The sequence below is a fragment of the Corythoichthys intestinalis genome, chromosome 10, assembly GCF_030265065.1.
Source record: "Corythoichthys intestinalis isolate RoL2023-P3 chromosome 10, ASM3026506v1, whole genome shotgun sequence".
NCBI classification, from domain to species: domain Eukaryota; kingdom Metazoa; phylum Chordata; class Actinopteri; order Syngnathiformes; family Syngnathidae; genus Corythoichthys; species Corythoichthys intestinalis.
The window spans coordinates 17,709,986-17,723,625 of record NC_080404.1 but is presented as its reverse complement, the minus strand read 5'-3'; the positions used below and the strand labels follow the sequence as shown (position 1 = coordinate 17,723,625).

The following is a 13,640-nucleotide window of genomic DNA, read 5'->3' as shown; positions in this document are numbered from 1 at the left end:
CAGCAAGGTGTTGTCCAGCTGCAGGGAGGCAATTTAAAACTTTGAATCAGTCACCAACTTTTATTTTTGTCTACACCATCCCCGTGTGTTGTATTTTCTGGCTGATGCGTGAATAAACTGAAGTAAACTAAAAAGAAAAAAAGGAGAGCTACTTGGGTACTGTTTAATGTGACGTGCTAGCAATTTCATACACAAATCTAACTGAACGAATATGCTCAGATTATCTTTTATTATACACTGTGTATTCACTTAGTGGTAATAATCAAAGAAAGTACTCTCTAAATGATGTTAACTCATTGGCTACCATTGAGGGTGATAGATGTCCAATCCATTTGAACTGTGAGGGTGGCCAGCGAATTAACAAATGTTCAACAACAAACTAATTTAACTTCACAGCAGAAGTATGAAAAGAGCCACACGATTAGATGTCTGTCTATGTCAATGACACTCTGTATTGTTACAATGGAAGCTTTCAAAAAGCGTTGCATATCACACGACTGTTTGTAGTTCATTTGACTGTTCCACATATACAGTATAATACTCAAGACCTGGGGTGAAAGTGGGCCAGAATGGTTAGGAACGCAGTTTCGATATAAGATTCAGGGCCTGAATGCTGTTCCGGTACACGGTTTTTTGATTCCAAAAATATGGCGACAACTGTCAAAACGCTATATATAAAAAAAATGCTAAGCTGCCACACATGCTTTTCATCTCCAAGAAGAAAACAATCTACCAACATCAGATTTGCATACAAAAGTGTTAACAACAAGCATAATAAAGTGCTTGTGTAGCGTAATCCGTTTCCACCGATATTTATTATTTATTTTATTCCACAGACGGCATGGAGGTTTCCCCAGATGCTGCAGTTATCTGAGTCTGATGATGATGAGTCATGTCAATGTGCGAATGCACGCAGCAAAGCAAAACGCCTGGACTCATTTATCCGTTCAATTGGCTGACATACTGATATGTGATCAGCAGAGATGGTTAACTGTGATTGGTTCAAATGTGCATGTTTTCTGGAAAAGCAATTTAAAAAAAAAAAAAAAGCTTGTTGAATTGATGCGACAAAAAAGGGCAATGCAACAGAAAATGGATCAAATCTTTAAGAGCAAGGAAAGAGTTGAAGAGGCTTATTTATCATATATAGTTTTATTTGCTCTGATGGGGAGGTTCAGAACATCTTAACTGTCAATGTGCACTTTGGACTTACAGTGGGGAGAACAAGTATTTGATACACTGCCAATGGGTTTTCCCATTGAGAGTGTATCAAATACTTGTTCTCCCCACTGTATATTTGTTCATTTTTGTGAGGCTACTCATTCATTTACTTATGATTTTAAAAAGGCAATGTTTGCATGATCTTCAAAATATATTCCATTTCACTGTGCATAAAACAGTCATTTGTACTTATTTTTCTGAATGTATGTTACTTATATCTTCATTATTAAAAAAACAAAAAGAAAGCAAAAGTAATTTTTTACATTAACTTCAATTTTAATATACATCCTATTTTCTTAAGTAGTTAAAATTGAGATTTGACATTTAGTAAGTGAGGAAATGAGGGAAAATAAAAATTAGGAGATGGAGGTTGGGGTTATTGCTGTTTTTGTTTTTTACTTTTATTTTGCAAATCATTGAAAAAATACAATTTTGAATGAAAATAAGTTTTTGTGTTATAGAAATACCTGAGCCAAAACAGTCTTTGGATTTCAGTAGATTTATGGGGGTTGCCCCCCCCCCCCCCCCCAAAAAAAACAAAACAAAACAAAACCGAAAACAAATAAACAAAATTTCTGGCTCCTTCACGTCGGGAAATTCTAGCCACTTTCACCCCTGCTCAAGACCCCAAAGTCTATTTCACTGCCAAAGCAGGCAAAAGGCTTAAAAGCAGGCAAAACACATCATAGTAACCATCTTTTACCACTAGAGGGAAGTACAACTGCACGTTTAACAGTCTTGCCAAAACAGACTGATGGTTTTGTTCCTGCAAATTGAGTTCCTGTATAACTAATTGTTTAAGACTGAAGAATTTGTTAACGTCAATGCAATTTCTTTGGAGTTTCTTGTCAACATTGAAGCAAATGTCAAATATGCTTGGCTCCCGGAGTCTTTGTTAACATGATTGTCATTACGTACAGGGCAGGAAACACTTATTGGAGAAAAATCATTGCTGTTCATCCTCAGTCTGATTCTCTGTCAGTATAATGCACCTCAGATGTTTTTGTTAAGTGCAGGCAAAGCTGTTGATCTCTCTTTTGTTGATGTTTCATTTATTGCGAGTTTTGAACAAGGGCTTCAGACATTTTGCACTGATCTCCACATCCTCCTCCATTCCATGTGTGCCCTGTTGACCAGATATTGCATTGACTCCCCCTTATTTGTTTCATATGCATGCCTGCATAAAGGCCACCCCCCACCATCAGTTGGTTGTGGGAGAGTAAAACGCTAGAGGTTCACGGCGGGTTCCTTCCCACTGGGCACATAATGACACAGTTTTGTTATTCTGCTTGAGAAAATGCTCAGAGCCTCAACCACACTCAACCAACTAACCACAAACAAGCATGTAAGAAGGGATCAGGCTAAACAATAGCATTCAAGGCACTTCATCTGGCTCCTCTTTCACAAAACCAACACCACTGTCACCGTCTTTTTAATGGGTGGATCAACTTCTCGGACAACATTTTCCATGGAAACATTATATTTTGGAACGCATGTAAGTCACTTGCCCGCTGCCCTTTGCGCGTATAGTAAAAGCATTTCTCCATGTTCTCTGATTCACACTGCTGTGTTTACTAGGCTGTTCACCCGCGAGTTTTATGAGCCTTTTTTTTTTTTTTTTTCACAAAGCAACTCCCTCCCTCGTCTGCAGAACTAAAGGGGGAGCACTGTTATAGGCCTAGACCATGTAGTCACCCACCACTTCATAGACCTCCCGAACAGGGCCTGCAGGCAAAAACACTGATCCACTGAAGTGCTGGCTGCCAGGACATTACCCCTCTAGAACCCAGCAATCTGCCTTTTATTAGCAAAATGCACCGCTGACATCTAAACATCTGATGTAGTACGCGGTGGCATAAAACCCAGTTGTTGTTTTTAAGTAGAAAAGGTTTGAGGTACTGCAGAACATTTTCATGTCAGGGGTTTATGCACTGTTTAGTGTTGTTGTCACTTTGTAGATGAGCCCATGTGGGACCACACATCAAGTCTCTGTACACTATCAGGGCAAACATTTGGACATTTTCCGACCTTCTTAAGAAGGGGACATCGGTAGAGGAAAAAAAGAATCTAGCACTGTCCTACAGTGTACGTAATTTAGTTTCCATGAAGAAACCAAATACCTCCAAGCCAGAAATTTGTATCCACCAATTTCTGGAGGCAGTGTCTCCCTGCGCTTTGTTTGCTGTGTTTCCTGGAGATATTCCTGTCCGTTCTTGCTGTTCGAATTCCACTCCTGGGTTGTGTCTCCTTTTTATTATCAAAAAAGACGACTCAGGTGTGCTATAACATTCACCTGCGTTGAAGGGTGCTACGACCACACGTGCCTACTTACAGTGCCTTGCAAAAGTATTCGGCCCCCTTGAACCTTGCAACCTTTCGCCACATTTCAGGCTTCAAACATAAAGATATAAAATTTAATTTTTAATTTTTTGTCAAGAATCAACAACAAGTGGGACACAATCGTGAAGTGGAACAAAATTTATTGGATAATTTAAACTTTTTTAACAAATAAAAAACTGAAAAGTGGGGCATGCAATATTATTCGGCCCCCTTGCGTTAATACTTTGTAGCGCCACCTTTTGCTCCAATTACCGCTGCAAGTCGCTTGGGGTATGTTTGTATCAGTTTTGCACATCGAGAGACTTGACATTCTTGCCCATTCTTCCTTGCAAAACAGCTCGAGCTCAGTGAGGTTGGATGAAGAGTGTTTGTGAACAGCAGTCTTCAGCTCTTTCCACAGATTCTCGATTGGATTCAGGTCTGGACTTTGACTTGGCCATTCTAACACCTGGATACGTTTATTTTTGAACCATTCCATTGTAGATTTGGCTTTATGTTTTGGATCATTGTCCTGTTGGAAGATAAATCTCCGTCCCAGTCTCAGGTCTTGTGCAGATACCAACAGGTTTTCTTCCAGAATGTTCCTGTATTTGGCTGCATCCATCTTCCCGTCAATTTTAACCATCTTCCCTTCCCCTGCTGAAGAAAAGCAGGCCCAAACCATGATGCTGCCACCACCATGTTTGACAGTGGGGATGGTGTGTTCAGGGTGATGAGCTGTGTTGCTTTTACGCCAAACATATCGTTTTGCATTGTGGCCAAAAAGTTCAATTTTGGTTTCATCTGACCAGAGCACCTTCTTCCACATGTTTGGTGTGTCTCCCAGGTGGCTTGTGGCAAACTTTAAACGAGACTTTTTATGGATATCTTTGAGAAATGGCTTTTTTCTTGCCACTCTTCCATAAAGGCCAGATTTGTGCAGTGTACGACTGATTGTTGTCCTATGGACAGGCTCTCCCACCTCAGCTGTAGATCTCTGCAGTTCATCCAGAGTGATCATGGGCCTCTTGGCTGCATCTCTGATTAGTTTTCTCCTTGTTTGAGAAGAAAGTTTGGAAGGACGGCCGGGTCTTGGTAGATTTGCAGTGGTCTGATGCTCCTTCCATTTCAATATGATGGCTTGCACAGTGCTCCTTGAGATGTTTAAAGCTTGGGAAATCTTTTTGTATCCAAATCTGGCTTTAAACTTCTCCACAACAGTATCTCGGACCTGCCTAGTGTGTTCCTTGGTTTTCATAATGCTCTCTGCACTTTAAACAGAACCCTGAGACTATCACAGAGCAGGTGCATTTATACGGAGACTTGATTACACACAGGTGGATTCTATTTATCATCATCGGTCATTTAGGACAACATTGGATCATTCAGAGATCCTCACTGAACTTCTGGAGTGAGTTTGCTGCACTGAAAGTAAAGCGGCCGAATAATATTGCACGCCCCACTTTTCAGTTTTTTATTTGTTAAAAAAGTTTAAATTATCCAATAAATGTTGTTCCACTTCACGATTGTGTCCCACTTGTTGTTGATGCTTGACAAAAAAATTAAATTTCATATCTTTATGTTTGAAGCCTGAAATGTGGCGAAAGGTTGCAAGATTCAAGGGGGCCGAATACTTTTGCAAGGCACTGTATCAATAATAATAATATCTCAGATAGCATACCGACGTTAATAATAATAAACGTTGATTTTCCATCAAAATCATCAGTATGATTGACATTGAAACTTTAAACAATAAACAATGCTGAATCAACGTTGCAAATACTGATGACACCTGACAGTTACGTTGAAACAACATTGTTCTATGGTGTGTCAGACGGTGGTTGGGTTAACATTGTTTTATAGTTGATGAAAGGATATTTACAAATAGTTGATCTTTGATTGACCGGGAAATATGATTGAAAAGTCCTCGAATTATGGATGAGCGCAAGTTATGGTAAAAAAATAGTTGTGTTCGTGGTTGAGCTTGAAGACAGCGTATCACCTCAAAAGAACTCCACTAGAAACGGCTCATTTAAGGATAGCCATATTTAAAGGTAAGCCTGTTGCTTTTTTTCCAGAGCCTTTATCAGCAATGATGTGTTACGGTAGAATAAACCGCGTTTGTCATCAAAGATGTATATAAAACGGTTTGCCTGACACAACGTGACAAAGTTGCCGAAATTGTAACACCCGGTGCATTTGCTGTAATTGGCATAAAAGCGAAGACCTACTTAGCCTGGATGTTAGCTAAGTAGAACTTAGTTCAGGCAAAGAATTCTTTTTCCAATTACAGCGCTAAAATCACTAGATGTGACACAATTGAGCCATGTCTAAATTATTTTATTGAAAACCAAGACAGTGCGGGCATTTTTCCATCGTAGCTTGCTAACTGGCTAGCTCCGTTCCCATATGTAACCCTAATTTGGTTTGAGAAACTCACTTCACCACAAAACACTGAAGCATGTTAAACTAACCCCTGTTATCTGCTCGAATTCATTGATATGAATTAACAGTGAATGCAGTTTTGTTTGTATTTTTCAGATTCACTTAATAGGCAGATAGGGATGGACGCGTCACAATATGCATTTGCACCTGTTGTGCTGAAGTGGCTACGCTATCCCCCAGAACGCGTTGGTGGCAAAGTTCGCAGCGAAGCTAGTCTGACTGAGGAGGAGGCTTAAGTTTGAAATAACTTTACTGCACGATGATTAAGTTTTTATTGTTGTGATTCATTTCAAACTAATTTGAAATCTAGCCAAATTTTTATTTTTATTATTTATTTGATATATATATATGATATGTAAGGGCTGTCGAACGATTAAAACTTTTAATCAAGTTAATTACAGCTTAAAAATTAATTGATCGTAATTAATCGCAATTAATCGCAATTCAAACCATCTCTAAAATATGCCATATTTTTCTGTAAATTATTGTTGGAATGGAAAGATAAGACGGATATATACATTCAACATACTGTACATAAGTACTGTGTTTGTTTATTATAACAATAAATCCACAAGACGGCATTATCATTCTTTCTGTGAAAGGGATTCGCGGACAGAAAGACCTTTAATTCTTAAAGGATAAATGTGAGTACAAGTTATAGTAATTTTGATAGTTTGTATATTGTGACTAAATATTGCCATCTCATGTATTTTTGAGCTAAACTTAATGTTTGAATAGCGTATTATTTTGCATAGCTATTTTGATTGGGAATGCCAGATCTCTTTGCATTGAGTGCTTTTCTTTTTGTTAACATTATTTTATTTTTGAGAGATAGGAATATTAGCGATTTAAATGTTCTTAACTGCCCAAATGCATGATGGGAATTTGAGCAACCATGAGTCACAGTGGTTGCTGCAAAGGATATATCTTCTCTGCGTTGAGTACAAATCTCTACTTATACTTCCCCATGTAGCTTGCCACAAAAGTTAAACAATTGTGGAAGGGATGCTACTACGTAACCCATTAATTAGCGCGGTTCCAATAAATGTCTGCGTTACCAATTCAAATTGCTAGGAAATTGGTCGTGCTATGGACCCCCTTGGACCGGTGAATCATGTTGGCTCATTGTCGTCAGATGGCCCAGTTAGGCCGATTACCTCCTGAGGAAGACGGCGGCGAACATACTGGACTGTCTCAGAAAATTAGAATACACAATATTCTAATTTTCTGAGACAGTCCTGTACATTAATCCACCATTTAAAGCAGGGGTGTCCAAACTTTTTGCAAAGGGGACCAGATTTGGCGTGGTAAAAATGTGGGGGGCCGACCTTGGCTGACGTCCTTTACATAGAACAATATACAGGACTGTCTCAGAAAATTAGAATATTGTGTATTCTAATTTTCTGAGACAGTCCAGTATAAACACTGAGAGGCGGCAGATGGCTTTATGTGAATACTTTTATTAACAAAACAAAAGCATGTGGGGAACGCAGCACTCGGGCCTGCGCTAACTGCTCACTTTCTCTACTCTCTCGCTCCCTCTCTTGCTCGACCACTTTCTTCCTCATTGCTCAATCTGACAATGCCGGTCACATTGGAAATAACAGCGGCCCCCTTGGCGGGTGCCGGTAACACCTGCAATAACTCCACTTGCTTTTCTCTGCCCTTAGCTCTCAATATACTTCAAACGGCGCCATTGTAGTCTGTTTGCAGCGATGCTTGAGTGGGTCGTTCCGCGCATGCGTTAATTGCGTTAAATATTTTAATGTGATTAATTTAAAACATTAATTACCGCCCGTTAACGCGTTAATTTTGACAGCCCTAATATATATATGTATTTTTTTTAATCGTTCATGTATAATATTTCATTAGTCAGCCTAGCTGTTTCTTCTGTCTGTAAATAAAGCAGGACCACTAAATAAGGGCATATTTGAAAGCATTAATTGCATCATGGCTGAAAATGAAGGAAAATATAACATTGATTCAGTGTTGTTCCAATATCATTAATAATTGAAATGACGTATGTGTTTTGTAAGATTTTCAACTTTGGAACAACATTAATCGAGGGTGCAAAAGTGATGACAAATCATCATTTCAACGTCTGTCTGCTATCCTGGAATAATGGCCGCTGCAAACCATTTTTGATCATCGGCTAATCGCAAAAATAATCCGTGATTAGTCGACAGGTCGGTTTTTACATATATATATATATATATATATATATTAGAGCTGAAACGAGTACTCGAGCAACTCGAGTAACTCGAGTTTAAAAACTGATCCGAGTAATTTTATTCACCTCGAGTAATCGTTTATTTTGACAGCTCTAAGCATCACGTTTTGCTCGGACTACTTTTAATGCGGGACAACGCGCTGTCACGTGCGGAGAGGAAGAAGGGGGAAAAAAAAACTTACTGCAGCCGACAGCCGCCACAAACGACGCCGACGTTGCTAAATACTAGCCCGTACGATGCTACGTTGGTACAGGTAGCGTCTCATGCGTCTCATAGAGATCACATGTATGTTGAACTAGATGCTAAATGACAGACTCGGCCGCGTCTGGGCAGCTTTAGTAAACAGCCGCCATCTTAAAGCAGTAGAGCGCTAAGCGCTAATAAAGAGCGCTAAGCGCTAATAAAGAGCGCTAAGCGCTAATAAATAAGAGTAACGTTCCTGTTCTGAAGTCACGTTAGCCCTGCGGAGGGCTAGGTTTCTATTAATTATGACCACTGTCGATGCTTGGCTAACGTGTCTTACATACAGGCTTTAACATAACATAGCATTGTGGAGTGATGAGGGTGTAAAATAAAAACTTAATCATGCTAACTATCAATTTTAGCTCAGTAGTCATTGCTGGATAAAACACCAAGTAGCACTGGTGCTAATTTGCTCCAATACAGCCTGTATCATACATTTATTTTGAACACTGCAAAAACTCTAAATCCTATCAGGACTTACAGTTTAGACTAACTTAAAACTTAACTAGAACTTAAAAATGGCTTGACACAAAGAGAAATTCAATTGAAAGACGTGGGGAAAAAATCCAAACTTTTAAGTGATGTGTGTTATCAAGCGTAACGGCATTTTTAGGTAAGATATATATATATTTTTTTGTAATAAGATCTAAAGTTTTTTGAGTGAAAGCAGTGAATTAGTCTTTTTTTTTTTTTTTTTTTAATTCTAGTTACATCTGAGATGCAATTGTTGGCTGTTTTCAACAATATACATCGAAAATAAAGACATTGATTGACTGAAAATGGTTCAAAATTAGATTAAATGTCTTGTTTTCTCATGTATATTTATAATTGCTCTTCACCTAAAAATATATTTGTTTTATCCGATTACTCGATTAATCGATAGAATTTTCAGTCGATTACTCGATTACTAAAATATTCGATAGCTGCAGCCCTAATATATATATATATATATTATATATATATACAGTGGGGAGAACAAGTATTCGATACACTGCCAAAGTGTATCAAATACTTGTTCTCCCCACTGTATATATATATATATATATGTATATATACAAATCACATTATTAATGTAGTTTTCTGAGAATATTTACAGGTTTTTATATTCTGTTTGTTTCTTTATCAAAAATATATATATTTTTAATCAAACTTGAGAAGTAAAAAAAAACACTCATTTTGTTTATTCTTTTAAATAAGTAAAATTAATACTGTGTTTCCAGTTTTTTTTACTATTTAGAAAATGTATTAAAATATTTTAAAAAGTAAATAAATATCCCGATATTGTCCAACTGCAAAAATCTGATACCGATATCAAAGTGATGCCGATATATGTGGTCATGAACTTACCATATGAGTTATTTTTCAATCATTTATTGTTCGTTTAATTTTTGTACCATGAATGCAAATGGTCGGCTCACATAACAAATCCCCAGCATCCTAGTTAGGAGATAATCTAATAGTCAATTAGCATAACTGCTGTGCTAAGCAGAGACCAGCCCTTGTACAATGGCTGAAAAAAAGTCTTCTACATTTACTTTGAAGGTAACATGCATATTGGCCCAAAACCTATGTCGATATTATTTGATATCATTTTAAAATGCTTTTATCAGCTGATATTATCGGCCACCCGATAATATTGAATAAATAGATATATATATAATTTACAATATCTATTTTTTATTGTTAGCTCTTACGCTGCTATTGACAGTCAATGGCAGCCAATAATTAGATGGGGTTTGCCTTGCAAAGGCTCAGATAGTAAAATTCTTCATTAAATTTTTTTCGGGACCATTCTGATGTCAGTAATATTAATTAGTTGTCCATTCGTCCAGCCATACATTCTTCAGCCTGAGCAGTATCTGGCTGTTTAGAGTAGAAATTATTTATTTAGTTTTTTTTCAAGGGGAAACCCAGGTGACTCATAGAGAGCATTGAAAATGAGTCAAAATAAAAAGAAAACTTGTCACGCCCACCAATGCAGCGAACTCCCACCGGATTGTTTGCAGGCCACAGAAAAAGAATGTCCGAAAAAGGGAGCGATGCAAGTTCTACTGAATGAGACCACATTTGCTGCCCCTTCTCATCTAATGTAAACATCTGTGGCTGGTTAGTGTTAGCCTCTGAGCTAAGTGCAGTCTGAGAAGGTCTGGCTCTTATATGCTGCGATAGCGAAGGCAAAGGGCAGAGAGGTGGGGAGGCGGGTGAAGCTGCTCGTTGTGTTCGGGCCCCGTGCCCGAATCGGACAGAGAGATAAGAAGAGGTAGAGAGTGTTTTTTGAACTGAAAGTGATATAGACCAGAGCCCTGGAGAACAGAAGGGAACCATCAGCGGCTTCGTGACAAGAATTGTTTATTTATGAGCAGAAAATATGATGGAGTTGTTTTGATTCTTGTTTTGCCTGCGGTGGACAGTGGTGAGCTTATGTTGAAGATATTTCTGTTGTCTTTGTTTTCCTTTTTATCCAGACCATGGTTATAAGATTGGCAGCAGGGAGAATTAGGATAGAGAGTTTTAGCCTTGCCTGCAGGAAGACGCACTCCTATTCATGGGCATTGTGTCAGCACACAAAAGATGGCACAACAAAGGATTTGGTATTAAGTAGCGTTCCCCCCGCTTCTTATTCAGCCTTCAGACTATGTCCATAATGCTAAAAAGGCCGGTGCAAGACAGAGAACAAAGCAGTGCCGCCACTCTTTAGTATGCATGAAAAGATTAACTTCCTGTCGAACTTGGCCCTTTATCAAAGCTTGCTTTCCAACAAGTGAAACAACCTCAGCCTTCAATTACATTTAAATTGTCTAATAAAGAATTTTTTTTTTATATAGAATGTTAATGGGACTTTGATTCATGTGTTTGTCAGGTTTAATGAAATGATTGTTGAAGATGTCTGAGATCTGAGATGGCTCCTAATAAACTGTGAGGATTCAACAAGCATATTGAAATATCGTGGTTTCTTTCAGGTTCTTTTGTGCAATTATTTCACCCTTTAAATGGCAATTTAATGGTTTTTGGTAATTTAAAAAAAAGAGCTTAAACTCATAAAGAAGACCTGATGTCCACATTTTGCATCATGTAGTCCACATTTTATATTGGAAGGGAAGTGATCATTTGATCCCAACCTCTCCCAGTTCAAATGGATTGGATATGACTGGCCATCAATGGCAGCCAATGAGTTAACCTTGTCACTGGAAGGGGAATTTTGTGCATCCGCTGAAAAGCTTTGCTTGGTAAATTAATAGTTTTCTCGTTAGTGTGATTGCATTAGTTTACATTCCAGTGCCCTAGAGACGAAATCACATGCTGTTTTTAAGTGAAGGTAGACTGATGCTTATCATGAACGCCTTATTTACACCACGTCTTGTCTGCTTTTTTAATATGATAAAAGTTATTTTGTATAATGTTTGCTTGATACCTGGCCAAGTAAAATATTCAAGCTTAGAAGCTTAGGAAATTACTTAAGGGTATTCACCCAGCTATGTCTTTAAAAATAATGCCCCTCCCCTCCCCCAAAATCCCTACTGCTTCCCCTAAGATATTGATCAAATTCACCTTGTGTTCTCCCTCAGAGCTCATATTAGCGTGTTTAAATTGAAGCCATGCATCTAATGGCTAGATCTTGTGATCCCTGGTAGGAAATATGTACAGCTCCTTGTGTTAGTGAGTAAACCAACACAGATGTACAGCATTTAATGCAGTGCTACAGTACAAGTCTCTATGAAAAAATTTATATATGTATTAGAGGTCGACCGATATAGGATTTTCAAATACCGATATCAATTTTTTTTTTTTTTTAAAGCACGTAGATGATGAAAGGCAATTTTTAGAAAATTGCTTCAACATATTCAAATTTACATTGATGACCTGAGACTTAAAGGATTAATTCGGTCTAGTGCTACCAACCAACGAACGCAGCACTTCTTTTTATGATTATACACACTCAGCAAGAACGAGAGTTTAAAAGGCTACTTGCCATGCCAAAGCTAATGCGAATGCTATGCTAATGCTACGAGTTATATTTAGAGTGTAAGGATCACTCAGTAAACACCTTAAAAGGCTAAAGCAGGGGTGCCCAATCCCGGTCCTCGAGAGCCCCTATCCAGCTTGTTTTCCACGTCTCCCTCCTCTAACACACCTGAATCAACTAATCAGGATCGTTATCAGGCTGCTGCAGAGCTTGCTGATGAGCTGATCATTTGAATCAGGTGTGTTAAAGGAGGGAGACACGGAAAACAAGCTGGATAGGGGCTCTTGAGGACCGGGATTGGGCACCCCTGGGCTAAAGCAACATTGCATATTCTCTCATGCAAGATATATATACTGTAATTTTTTTTTTACAATATTTACAAATCAGGCAAGCCTGAAGTTTGCTGTAGCAGCCTGCCTTCAAGCTGCTGCAGGGTCCTTACATGGTCCTACCGTCAGTCTGCAGCGGCCGCAGTTGCCCACACAATTGTCTGATCAAAATCCTTTTTTTTTTGTTAATTGGCTGATGGCTGATGTTGGAAAAATGTCCATATATCGGCCCAGTATATCGGCCAGCCGACATATCGGTCAACAACTAATATATACTAGTATATGTATATTAGACCTGTACAATGTATCGTTTGAACATCACCATTGCGATGTACGCATTGGCAATAGTCCCATCGCAGGTTGTGCGATTGTTTTTTTTTGTACATGGAAACTTGTTTTGCTTCATAAAAGCAGCAATCTTCATCATTCACACATAAACCCACTTAGCCAGGATTAACCGGTATCATGGGAATACAATGTTGTATGGTCAGTCATCCAAAGTCTTCACAAACAGAGCTATTCAAGTCATCTGGTGAAAATTCCTCTAGTTTTAATATCGCAATATGTATTGCAATTTATCGCAAACCCCTAAAAAGTCGCAATGTATGTCAGTTTTTTCCAATAAGGGTAAACCTTTATATGTATGAATATATATATCAGTATATCTCATACCCAGAGGTTGCGCTACACTTTTTCGTTGTCTGTCATTTTGACTGACAGGGTCATAAAAATCCGGTCATAATCTATTTTTACCCGTCACTTAAATTTTAAAAATGTTAATAATGACATATTCAATAGTATTTAGTTTTCATTCATCTTTAATTAATATTCTGTCCGAACAGGCTTAACAGAGAATCCACAACGCGCCATCACACATCAAGCAGCTGT

General features: G+C 38.3%; 1 protein-coding gene across 2 annotated transcripts in view; it reads left to right on the top strand.

The window, feature by feature from the left end:
* The window catches only part of slx4ip (SLX4 interacting protein), a 57,386-nt gene that overhangs the window by 3,905 nt on the left and 39,841 nt on the right, over positions 1–13,640 (top strand). The gene's annotated exons all lie outside the window — the stretch shown is intronic.